Source organism: Hipposideros armiger, unplaced genomic scaffold (assembly GCF_001890085.2).
Source record: "Hipposideros armiger isolate ML-2016 unplaced genomic scaffold, ASM189008v1 scaffold_382, whole genome shotgun sequence".
NCBI lineage: Eukaryota > Metazoa > Chordata > Mammalia > Chiroptera > Hipposideridae > Hipposideros > Hipposideros armiger.
Window position 1 is genome coordinate 83068 of NW_017731732.1, and position 12999 is coordinate 96066.

A 12999-nucleotide genomic window follows, 5' to 3' on the forward strand; every position below is an offset into this window, starting at 1 on the left:
GATTGAATTGATCTGATTGATTGAACTCATCTGAAAGGCTGTGTGGGTGTCCTGGAATGCCAGCTTTCAGCATCGTGTGGAACTAGGAGCTCTGGAGACCAAGTTTTCAGGAAGTATAAAATCAAAAACAAAGAGACCTCTTTGTAAAGGAGTCCACATGTCCAAGAAGTATGTAATCTGTAGATACTTTCTACCTAAGAGTGACTATAAGAGTCAGCCTAGCCCTCTCTGCCACCGGTCTTTCCTAACTTCCCATTCTACCTCTCAAGGTTGTTTTACGAGCCACTTGACAATGCAAGGAAAATTATAAAGAGCTATTCATGTGATTATTCCTTTTAGAGAGGCTGTGTGGATTTTTTGCTCTCTCAGCACTGTTAAGTTAAATGCCTAAAAATATTATAATAATAATTAGTGGATTCTGGAAATCCTGATGCTTTTAGAATCCAGAATTTCGTCCAGAGTGATCAATTTGGCTCTACATGAGTATCTGATTCGTGAGGCTTATTACTCAAAGGATGCTCGCTCTGGTGTCTTTAGACAAGTGTTAAGTTCTGCCAACCATCACAGGAATTAACATATTTTTGGCCCCACTAACTCAAATTTTCAACTTGTGCTTGATTGCGGTTCAATCAGTCATCAGTTGGGAAAAGTTGATTGAGCACACATCGTGTCCTGGGTGCTACTGGGTTTATACCTAATTACAACCTCATCTAACACAAGCCGATCCTGTGCTTACAGAACTAGTGGTTTTGTCTGGGAGCTGAAGACACATTCCTAGAAAACAGTTTAAAGAGGGTCTATGTGTGTATTAAGTGCCACATGAATGTTCAAATTATCTGCTGGAGGAGACTGGGGGGAGGGGGGTGTGGGGCAGGGGGCAATGCTGCCTGTTGGTAAGATAAAGCTTCATGGGGAAGGTGGAGCTTCAATTGAGCCTTGAAGTGGGGGTGGATATGGGTAGTGGGGAGCCTGGGGGAGGTCATTCCTGGTGAATATCAGGATTACTGAGGGAGGTCACCCTTGACTCTTGTTAATGATTAGTGAAAATTCTTTTTGAAAGACTGGTTTGATATTTTGATTTCAAATCTTCAATGCTAGATTAAGGAGTTTGTACTTGATCGTGATCATAACTGGGCCTTTTTGGAGCAAACAGTGTTGTGGTCATGGGACCTCATGGTAGTTACACTTAGCTCTACCCTGTTTTCTACAAGCCACAGGAGTGGCCCTCCTTCACTTCTGCTACTAGGGGTTCCTCCCCAACCAGGCTTATTTATGGAGTAGGGTAAGGTATTCTGGGTACCTCTTCCACACTGCCTCTCAAAAAAGGCACAGGGACCCTTTATAAAGCCCTGATGACAATCACTGTGGGTATACCTAGGAGTCATAGAAATAACTACTAAGGTTGTCAGTAGTAATCAGAAACTCAGATTTCCTTGTTTACTTAGGAACTTCTCTTTGTCCTTACTTATGGATGTCCCTCTCTGCCATTATTCCTATTCTGAGGGAGAATTACAATGACCCTCCCACACAGTGTATTCATCTTAATGTCCCCATTAGGTCAACTAACTTAATGGTGTTCAGAGTTTATTGGGAGCAGGGAGAGGGGTGGGCAGTAGAAGCATAGAACAGTAATCTGCAGGCTTTAAACTGGGTTTGGAGGCAGAGGGAATGGAAGGTAAAGTAGGGAATCAGATCTCAAGGGGAGAGTTCTGAGAACACAAGTTCTTAAACATGTCAGGGAAAGAAAAGAAAGGTAATTTGGGGGCCTCGGGGAATCCACTGAAGCTGGGAAAGGCTGCTTCTTTGCTTTTAGATGTCCTGAGTGGGAGGGGTTACCAAGCATGTGTCCTTGGCACAGAGCAAAACATGGCACAGTGGAAGGAAGACAGAGACAGGGAGGTTCAAAGGCTTCATGAAGGAGTTTATTGAAGGAAGTTTTATGTGCTGTTTTCTTTTAAGAGCTTCACATTATCTCTATATGTCAGGGGTAAATGAAGAACTTCCAAATTGTTTGATGAAGAAATACTTTGATGAAGAAAATCTGTAAACCCCCAAATGCTGGCAATTTACATAAATCAGTATAAGCAGAAAATACCAAAAGGCTGGCAGAAGTGTTGTTCATTTTGTAAAAAGTTGCTAATTGGAAGCTCGTGCCATGACAGCACTGCAACTTCCATCTGCCCTAACCCTCGTCTTCTCATCTCCTCCCTCTGCCCTTTTCCCTCAGGCCTGTGTTTCACAGTGCAGTGGTTATGATGGAGTACCTGAAAACCTGCTAAATGATCATCCTTGCTTCATTGATATATGCCTCCCTTTTATTTTTGGCACTCCTGTTGCCTTAGTGCTTCTGTTTCCTTATCTCCCCAAACCCAAACCCACAGTGTGAGAGGGGAGGCTTGTTTGGAGCTGGGTGCCAGCAGCGGATCCAGCCATGTCTAAAGTTTATGCCTTTCCTGCTTTGGAAGGAGAAACGTGCCGTTACAGCCCTCTCTTCCCTTAAAAATCTAATTTGCTTTATCTGCTGACTTCAATAGTAGATTTCTGTCTATCTAAAATGACTAATAGATTTTCTAAATTATTAGGAAGTCCAGTAGATCAAGTACCTTTATTTGTGTTTAGGCTTTCAGTGACTTGTTATTTCAACATCATGATGATGAGTCATCAAATAGAATATCATTAAAGTGATAGGAATTGTAAAGGAGGACCAAATGGGAATTCTGGAGTTGAAAAGTGCAGTAACCAAAATGAAAGATTCATTACCGAGCTCAACGGTTAGGTTGGCAGAAGGAATCAGTAAGCTCAAAGACAGAGCAATAGAGATTATGGGAGCTGAAGAACAGAAATTTAAAGAACAAACAAAATGAACAGAACCTCAGAGATATATGGGACATAATTCGTGTACGAACATACACATCACAGGAGTATCAGAAAGAGAGAAGAGAGAGGAAAGGACAGAAAAGGTATTTCAGGAAGTAATGGCAAAAAATGACCACAGTAGAACGCCTCAGCAGAAACTCTGAGTGCTAGACCAAAGGTGTCCCCCTGTCGTCTCCCAACTGAAGAAAAGAAGCAGGGTGCCCAGCATCCTGGTTTGCCCAGGACTGAGAGGAGTTTCCTTGGAGGTGGGACCTTCAGTGCTAAGACTGGGACAGCCCAGGCAAACTGGGGTGGTCCATCACCTTAGAGTGCTCCCAAGTCAAAGAGAAAAGGGCATCCAGAGCTGTGGCAGTGCAGAAAGATACACTGGGGCACCAGGCCCACAAAGGGGGCTCTGAGTGTGGCCCTTGGTTTGGGGGAAGGTGCTGGTGGCATTGTGCTGGGCAGTGCTGATGGCCACTTGGTTGAGTGGGTGCCATGCACTAAGCACTGTGCCAAGCCCTTTACATGGCATAGTGGACACTTGCTATCTGCCTCATGTGTCCTGGCAACAATTTTCAAGTCCCTTAGCAGAGTTAGCCCTCTCCAATTTTCAGTTCCTAATGTCTATTCACACACACACACACACACACACACACACACACACACACACACACACACCTCCTCTTACCACAGGAAAGCACTCCCTACCTCTCCCCCACCCAGACCCAGAGGGATGACTGTGTCAGGTTTGTTTGAAGAATAACAGGGGTGGAAATTGGTCTCTAATTGCAGCAAGGGAGGGAGAAATGTGGCCTGAGGACAGTCCTAGCCCAGTCAAGACAGGATGCAGCTCAGTGCCTGTGTGTCTCACTGAGCATGTAGGAACATGCTGTCCTAATGTGTGCATGCCATGTTGACAGTATGGGTTTTTGTGTGTGTGTATGTGTGGCAGAGAGGGGGGGACTAGGACCTTGTAACTCATCTGTGCACTTCCTTATGGACGACTGCAATGTGTGGTGCCCTTATGCAGTGTGCAAAACTGAAACAACTGCACATGGGGGCCCTCCCCTATCACCCTGGCTTTTGATTCTGGGAACACTCTCCCGCCCCCTTTCCGCTTGGTTAATTCCTACTTGGCCTTCATGTCCTAGTGTCCCTGAGTTGGAATTAGGGGCCCCAGCCCTCCCCTCATGCATTCATATTCAGACTGGCTTTCTCTCCATGAGACTTGAGACACGGCAGAAATAGAAGTTAAACAAACCATAGTCATACTGTTTCCAATTGGAATTTAAGGTAAGGATTTATTAAGTTAAGGATTTTGCCTTAACTTCTTTGATTTTCTCTTTGTTACTTTTTTGATACCGATGACCTTGGATTCTAAGCCATAGACCTGGTTATTTATTTGCTTTCTGTTACAACATACACCAAATAGTTTCAGAATAGCACCAACATTACTACTAACTACCCTTGAGACTATCACATGTCGTATAAAATTTCTCTGTTCAATTTTGCCTTTGGGGGGCTACGTTCCTAGTGGGCTATGCCATCCAAGTAATGAATTTAAAGTTAATTAAAATAATTTTTCTCTTGTGGTTTTGCCGCTAACTTGAATCAGAATTGAGAAAATTAGTTTCAGTTTGCTTTTGATTTTCAGGGACTGCTTTTTTTCCTGTTACATATTTAATGTTTTAAAGCTATGTAAAACATTTGCCCAGTTCCAAAGTCAAAATTATAAAACAAGGTATATTCAGAGAGGTTTCCCTTTGCCCCCACTTTCTCCATCCTCCTATAGGTCACCATTTTTATTAGCTCTTGCTCTATCCTTGTTTCTTTTTGAAAATATAAGTAAACAAACAATAACGCATTCCTCTTGTTACATAGAAGGTAACAGATTTTACACACTGATCTTTACTTGCTTGCTTTTCAAACAACAGTACCTCCTGGCGACTGCTCTTTGGAACCACGCAGACACAACCCTCAGTGTGACACAAGTGGTCCATGGACATGGGGAGCTCTGCCTTGGACCAGAAATTTGTCTCTTGGAGGAGGGTTTGGAAAATGGAGCTGGCCTCCAAACTGGCTGGTCTTGCTCTGGGAGCCAGAGAAAGGCACCATTACAATTCACAGCCTGACTGTTTCCAAGAATGGGAGTCTGTGGGAGCCACCTGGGAGCCCCCGTACCAGACTGCCCACTGCGGCGTTGCCAGCATGTGGGTGAGGCTGAAGTAAACCCATGGAGTCTATTGGCAGACTTTATCCCAGGGAGAAAGGCGGCAGGTACGTCAGGGGTAAGTGACCCCATGGTGGAGCCTTGCCTGTTTGCAGGGAGGGCACGCTGAGGACAGCGTGGTGGCTGCTCTGGAATCTAGCCCCTGGGGTAAGAGAGGCAGTAAGAGCTGCCCGAGTTTTCTCACTGCAAACTCTGTTTGAGGGCCCTGTTTACAAAGTGACCATACAGAGGGAGCCGTGTCTCCTGGCCCCCTTGTCCACAACCACCTTTTTGTCCCACTCCAGGGCTCCATGTGGGGTGAGGCAGTGTCCAGTGGGGGAGGCAGTGGAGCTGCTCACAATCACATGCGAGAAACTTCTCAGGGCTCCTGGAAACGTACATGAGAAAGGCAGGAGGGCTTATGGGGGCTGGGGATCTGTGTAGACAGGTGCAGCAAGGGCCAGGTAACTCAGCCGCTACCTTAATTGGGGCTCCCAAAGGACTCATGGGGACCCTGTAAATCAGCTTTCCAAGTCACCATTTCCCTTTTCAAACCCCAGCACAGTGGCCAGACTACTCCATTAGAGGCCACACCCTTCAATCTTCTGGTCTGAAAAGAAGGGACTCACAGGACAAACTCCAGGGGCTTCCAACTCTGACCCTTTATGGTTCCGTGATTTCTACAAAGCACTCTCAAGTCCCCTGAGAACAGTGTGTGCCTCACCCCAGAACCTGGAGCCCTGGACTGTGATGTTCGCGCCCCAGGATCCATGAAAGCAGCATCCATAAAGTTCCCCAGGCCCCAGGCCAGTCCTGCCTGGGCAATGTGATATAGGGTAGAACCCTGTGAGCCTTGGGTCCTCTGCCATTTAGAGCCGTGTGCCCCCGGGCAGATCAGTTAACACTGCTGGTCACTCATGCACCAGGAGCTTGAAGGACCTTGCCCGCCTGACGCACATGGCCATGTCAAGATGCAGAGAGCCACCATGTGTGGGACTATGGGATGGCTGTCTAAGTGTTCTAGCTGAGGGCCCACCTCTCGCCCAGGGCCAGGGTCTAGGAGCAGCACCAAGTGCAGCTGGCAGAAGTTCACGGCCTCACTCTTCTACAGAGGGCCTGGGACTGCCAGGTGGCCCCTGGGCACCAACCCAGATGCTATCCCCAGTACCTCCTCCTCAGAGGCCTGAGGCCCAGCTGTGGACATCCTGGCTCGTAGTCCAGCCTTTTCTTGCCTGTGAGCTGCTGTGGAGAGAGTGGGAGGGAGGGCAGGGAGGGGCATTTGGGAGGTGGGGAGGGGGAGGTAGGTTGGGGAGGAGGGGGAGGAGGAGTGGGAGGGCTGGTGGACTTCTGACACTAGCCACACTTCCACCCTTCCCCAGTTAGGATGTCTAAGCCTTCCTTAAGTTTTCTGAACCAATACATTTCCATTTTGCTGAAGAGAGTTTAAATTGGTTTTAATTACTTACAACAGAAAGCCCTGGCTAATACAGACAGTCCAGAGAAGCCATGTTTTTTTTTCTTCTCCCTCTCTCCTTCCCTCCCTCCCCACTCTGGGCACCCGAGAGAGAGGGTTACACTTCTCTAGGCCTTGGTGCAGGCGTGGCAGGAGTGACCGAGAGTGGTGCTTGTCACTTCTACAGCACCTGTGCAAGCCACTCTTGTCCTCTGATGCTGCATCAGTGATGCTTCAGGTAGAGTGAGAGATGACTTGCTGGGGATCCCCAAATCCACTCAGAGGTCTCAACACGGATGCAGGTCAAACTCATGGCTCTGTCCTGGTCACTGGGCAAAGGGAAGCAATCTGAGTTTTAGTTGGCCTTTGTTGCTTCAAGTGCGCCTCAGTTTTATCCCTTGCTAATGGGGCTTGGCAAGCAGCTGTGAAAGTCCCTGAGTTTGTGGCTTCTGTCCCCTTCCATCCCTGCTTGCAAACTGGTCTGTTCTTTTCTAAGCTCATCTGTTTCTTATAACAGCTTGTCAATAGCCAACTTGCAATGCTGACCCCATTTCTTCAGCATTTCCTGGAGCAGTGTGTCCACTGGGTATGTCATCTGTCAGTGACAGTTTTATCAAACATTTGCTACTTCACAGCGTGAACCCCCTTCCATTTAGGTTGAAAGCATCCTCATTGTCCCTCGCCAACCCTAAGCCAGTGCATGTACAATAGTTTGGATTTTTGTTTTAACACTGACATTCTTCCAGTATCTTCCCAGATAGGCTAGGTTATAGATGGGTAACAAACAATCCTCCAAAAAGTCTCAGGGGCTTATGACAACAAAGCTTTTGTTGTCACTCAAGTTACATGCACTTGGAAGGTAACTTGGTGACATGTTTTTAGCTTCTAGGTCTCTGAGTCAGGAGAAGCCACATCCTAACTTGATGCAGGGACCATCGTGTAGTCCCCAGTGGCCTTGGACTTGGAATGGTGACAGTATGGGAATTCGGTTGCCTCCCTTGAGGAGGGAGATTGTATTTTGCCTATGGAAGGGGGAGTGAGACAAATATTTGAATGTCACTAGTGCGCTGCTCAGAGACTAGTCATCTCTTGGCCTTCTGATGTGTTCAGAATAGTACCTTCCTTCCCCCATAGAGTCAGGACTGAACTGCTGTGGCCAGTGGGCTGTGAGTGGAAGTTACTTGTGTCCTTTCCGGCTGGAAGTTTTAAGGCCTGTGTGGCCACACATGGTGGCTGTTCTGCCAGCTGGACCTGGAGTGAGAGGATAAGGAGCAGAGCCCCATCTGACGTGGGTGAGGAATACACTCTTGTCTTTATACACCCTAAGGTTGGAGGGTTATTTGTGACCACAGTGTACATGGACTCATTTTGCGGCTGCTTCTAACACTGTCCTATCCGGACTGATACAGAAGGAAACACCCCCCTTCTGCTGGGCACAATGTGTGCTTGGAGCTGCAGTATCCATGTTATGACTGAGAGGAGACAAGTTAGAACGAGATAAAGGTTAAGACACAGAGAGGATGGTGGAGCAGAAAAATGGAAAGAAAAGCTGGGTCCCTGTGGTTGTGCCCCTGAATTAGGCTGTGGGAGTCCCCTGCCTCAGGCTTCCACTCCTGGAGAAAACATAGCCCCTACTCATGGCACTGGGCTGGGTGTTGGCCTCCTAAAGGTGTTCACACTCTAATCCCCAGAGCAGAATGTTACCGCCTTCGGGAACAGGGATGTATCTGGTGAGATTAAGCTATGGATTTTGAGATGAGGAGTCATCCTGGATTATCTGGGTCAGCCCCATGTCATCACAAGAGTCCTTACAAGAGGTAGGCCAGAGGGTTGAGGTCAGAAGGAGCTGGATGATGGAAGCAGGGTTGTGATGCACTCTGAAGATGAGCAAGGGACTAGGACCCAAAAAATGCAGGTGGCATCTTGAAGCTGGAAACAAGGAAAGGGATGTTTCCCTGAAGCTTCCAGAAGGAATCTGCCAACACCTTGATATTAGTCCTGTAACATCCATTTTGGACTTCTGGCCTCCAGAAGTATAAGAGACTAACTTGTCTTCAGCCACTCAGTTTGTGGTGATTTGTTACATAGCCATAGGACACTGATGCAGGTGGCGTCCACTAACCTAATGACAGCTGACTGCACCCCCACTGCCCTTGCACACCCCCAACAGACTTCTCCCCGACAGAGTGGTCTTTGGAAGGGAACTGCTAGGGTATTTGAAAGGAGATTCAATAACGTGTATGAGAGTTACAGGAAAGGAGAAAGCCTGTGCCCCTTAGGCTGTAACTCATTTCCTACTGGCCACACAATAAAAGGAGGGTCCTGGGAGATGAGTGCAGTGTTCAGGGTCGTTGCCATCCTGTCTGCATCTCCCAGTGACCCGGGACTGTGGGGGCTGCAGGCCTGGGCCACCCCAGGTGACAGGAATATTCAAGACCTCTGAACTGCCCAGTGTCGGAGTGGCCAGGATTTGAGCGGAGTTGCAGCTGAGCTGCAAGGACCAGAGCAAGGACCAGGCAAGCGGTCTTGGATCTCCGGAGCCTGGCAACAGGCTGGCCCACTAGGTCAGCTCTGAGCAGCCAGGCTTCCCCTAATACTTGCTTCCTGAGGGCTGCAAGGACAGCCTGCAGGGACAGTAAAAGAGAGGGCACGAGCTGCAGGAAGTAAAGTCACAGGGCAAGGTGGTGGGGCCTGGGGTGGAAACCACTCGCTGCAGGAGCTGGCACGTGGGGTTCTGCTCTTGGCTTTGGGCCTGCGACGGGGGCGGGGTACCAGGTGAGGAGGGTGGGGTCTGGGCGGGGCTGAAGGGCGTGCGCTGCCAACTCGTGCCAACCGCGCGGAGACTGGGGTGCGATGGAGCCGGCGCGGGACCAGGAGCTCAGGGACTCCGCCCTGCACCGCTACCTGGAGGGCGGGCACTGGCGCCTCAAGAACGAACTGCGCGGGCTCCTGGGCGGCTGCCCGCTCTTCCGGCCCAGGTACCGCGCCTGTCCTTCGGTTTCCGCGCGTCCTTGCGGGCACCACCTGACGCACTCGAGGCGAGGACAAGGGAGGCCATGAGCCGCGCCCGAGATGGGCCCCTCCTGGACGTTCAGGCCCCGCAGTGGTCCGCGGCGGGCGTGTTGTTCGGCGTTGAGCCGTGCTTAGAAACCTCAGTTTCCGAGTTCCCGCCCGTCGGTACCCTGCCAGGTGGGGAGAAGGCAGAAAAACTGGAGTGGATGGGCGTGGACATCGCCCAGGGCCACCGGGTAACGGTGTCCGGAAGAGCTGCGCGGAGCCTGGGCAGGACAGCATCACCGAGTGTGCCTACGGGAAGCGAGCGCACTATCCCTGCACGGGGACCGACCGGCGGGCCTGCGCGGCCGGCCGGTCAGTGTATGTTGGGGACAGACTCCAGAGCCTCTCAGAAGGCTTGGGTACAGGGTGGGCGGGGGATAGCAGCAGGGGTCTTTGGTTGTAAAGTAGGCTCAGGTCCTTAAGGTCACCTGATGCGACGACAGCTGGAGAAATGGGTAGAGGGGCTGGGTAGTGCCTATTAGCCTCGGCGGAAAGTGGCACAGTGATGGGCCAGGCAGTTCCAGACAGCACGTGTATCCCTGGGGCTCTTTCTCCTCAGTTCTGCAGGGCTGCTGGCCCCTGGCAGGCCGTAGTTAGAGTCCACCCTTAGACCTCGCTTTGGAGTTTTAGCTTAAGAAAGCCCCGGGTAAAAAACGCCAGTGGTTCTTTCGCTCCCAGTTTAGCCACCTCCAGTTAGCCAATCTTGAGTTCATCTCTCAAGAATGAGCTGGGCTGGAGGGAAGAGAGAGATGTCTTGAGTAAAAGTAGGGTGTCCTTGGAAAAGAAGCTGGGGTTCCTGCCCTGGAGGTACCTAGTGTGTGTGTGTGGGGAGGCGGGGGAGGGAGGGGACTTGGAGAAGGTGACAGGTGAGATGTGCAAGGTGGTGATCTTTTCCTTGAGTATCTCCCCCTTTCTCTTTCCCTCTCCCTCACACATAGTTCTTTGTATCATGGTTCACAAAGTGTGTTCCAGGGACTCCGTGTGGTACCCAAGACTGTTTCAGGACATTCACAAGCTAAAAATTCTATTTAAATATTATTATTATAACACTATTATAAAACAGTATTAAAACTAAAATTACTATTTTTATAATAATATAAGATGTAATTGACCTTTTCATTCTCATTTTCTCACAATTGTACAGTGGTGGTTTCAAGAGACCCCATGGTATATATCAATAGTATTCCAGCAGATTAAGTGCAGAAGCAGATACCAGGAACTGGCTGTCTTTTTAAGACAGAACTTAAAGGGACTTATAAAAATGTAGAACAATGCCACTCTTCTTACTAAGTTTTCTTTTTTGTTTTGGAAAATAGTTATTTTCATAAAAAACTCTTAATGAGCTTGTTACTGTTATTTTTAAATGATTTAATACACTTAACCATTTTTTCTGTTATCATTTCTAATATGGTAAATATCAATAGATATTAGGGGGTCTCAACAGTTTTTTAAGAGTTTGTTTAGAGCAGTTTAAGATTTACAACAAAATTGAAATGGAGATACAGAGATTTCTCATATACCTCCTACCCCCACACATTCATAGCCTCCCCCGCTATCAACATCACTCACCAGAATGGTACTTTTTTTTTTCTTTCTTTCTTTTTTTACCAAGGATGACCCTACATGGGCACATCATAGTCACCTAAAGTCCATACTGTACATTACACTTCGCTCTTGGTGTTGTATATTCTATGGGTTTGGTCATATGTATAATGACATGTATCCATCATTATGGTATCTACAGAGTATTTTCCCTAAAAATCCTCTGAGCTCCTTCTAGCCATCTCTTCCCCCTACTACCCCCTGGAAACCACTGATATTTTTGCCTTTTCCAGAATGTCATATAGTTGGAATCATACTCGTACGTAGCCTTTTCAGTTTGGCTTCATTCACTCAGGCATATGCACTTAAGGTTCCTTCATGTCTTTTCATGGGTTGATAGCTCATTTCTTTTTAGCACTGAATACTACTGCATTGTATGGATGGTCCACAGTTTATCCATCAACCTACTGAAGGACATCTTGGTTGCTTCCAACTTTTGGCAGTTGTGAATAAAGCTGCTCTAAACATCCGTGTGCAGGGTTTTGTGTGGAGGGCTCAACAATTTTTAAGGGTGCAAAGAAGTTGTGCTATGTTCTGCCATATCCCTTTACACACACATCTGTTCCTAACATTCGTCGTCTTTAGTTTCTGGCCTGTGGTCTCCTTGCCTTTTCAATTTAGATAGCTGCAAGTTTAAAGTGTGGGAACAGGATCCTACCATCCAAACCACTGATTTGGGTCAAGTAGAAGGCACTTTCTTATGAATTGCATCACCTGCTCAGAAAGAGAGGGAGAGGCAGCCTGGGTTGGTGAGCCAGCAGGTAGCTTATGTCCTGTGTGATTGTCATCATGTGAGTGTACCTCACTGAGCTTATATTAGCTCCTCCACAGAATAGGACCTGGCATCCATGCTGCAGGGTTGTTGGGATGCTTCAATGAGAAGCTGTGGAGTAGGAATTCAGTAAGACTGTCTGTGGTATAACACCAAAAACCCCTAAAAAAACAAAAGAAAACAAAAAGATAAAAATTCTTCTACCCTAACCAACACTTTGCTATTCTTTCCAGTTCTTGTTTATTGATTTCATAATTTCAGAGTTGTAATAAGAACACAGATGAAACGTCATATTGTTTTCCTCAAGCTATTTGGAACTTCACATTGTACAATCAGATTTGATCTTATCGCATTTAAGAAGACAGCGATCCTGACTTCTCATTCTGCCAGAGTAAAATGCTCCACAGGAGACCAGAAGCAAAACCTGTGCATTCACGGATTCCTGGGGGCAAAGCGAGGCTTCCTGTGGCCGGTGCTTCCCTACTCACCCCCAGGCCTTTGAAGTTAAAGTAGGAGTTGGGGGAGGTGGCTGAGGCCACTCCCTTCTGTAAGTGCCCTGTGAGTCTAGAGGGAAGTTTGCACGGCGTCTGGCACTCCCAGGACATAAGAGCCCAGGAAACCATTCTCTTCCAAAAGAAAAGAGGTTGTGCAATTTCGCGTGCACATAGCCGGTACCTGCCGCAGTGCCCTGCTTCCTGCGCTGCTGCTCCTAGGTGGGCGCAGCCGGGTCCCTCTAAGGAATGGCGTGCTCTCTGCCCCAGACTTGAGCTTCCGGCTGAGTCCTCACTGTCGCACTGTCCCACTCTGTCAGGGAGTCCCCAGACTCTGGGAACTCCGTGGGTGCTGAGGGTCATGGCCATCCATACCATGGTCGTCCTGTCGTGCACAGGGCAGCATACTGCGTGTTGTGGCAGCAGGGGGATTCTGGGAAACCTGAGGCTGTTCCCCAGGGCCCGCAGGGAGTATTTAAAAGCAGCAGCTGAACGGGATAAGCTTCTGAAATGTTCCTGAGTTTGTTTCTGGCAAACTGAAGCTCTCTGGTGAGGG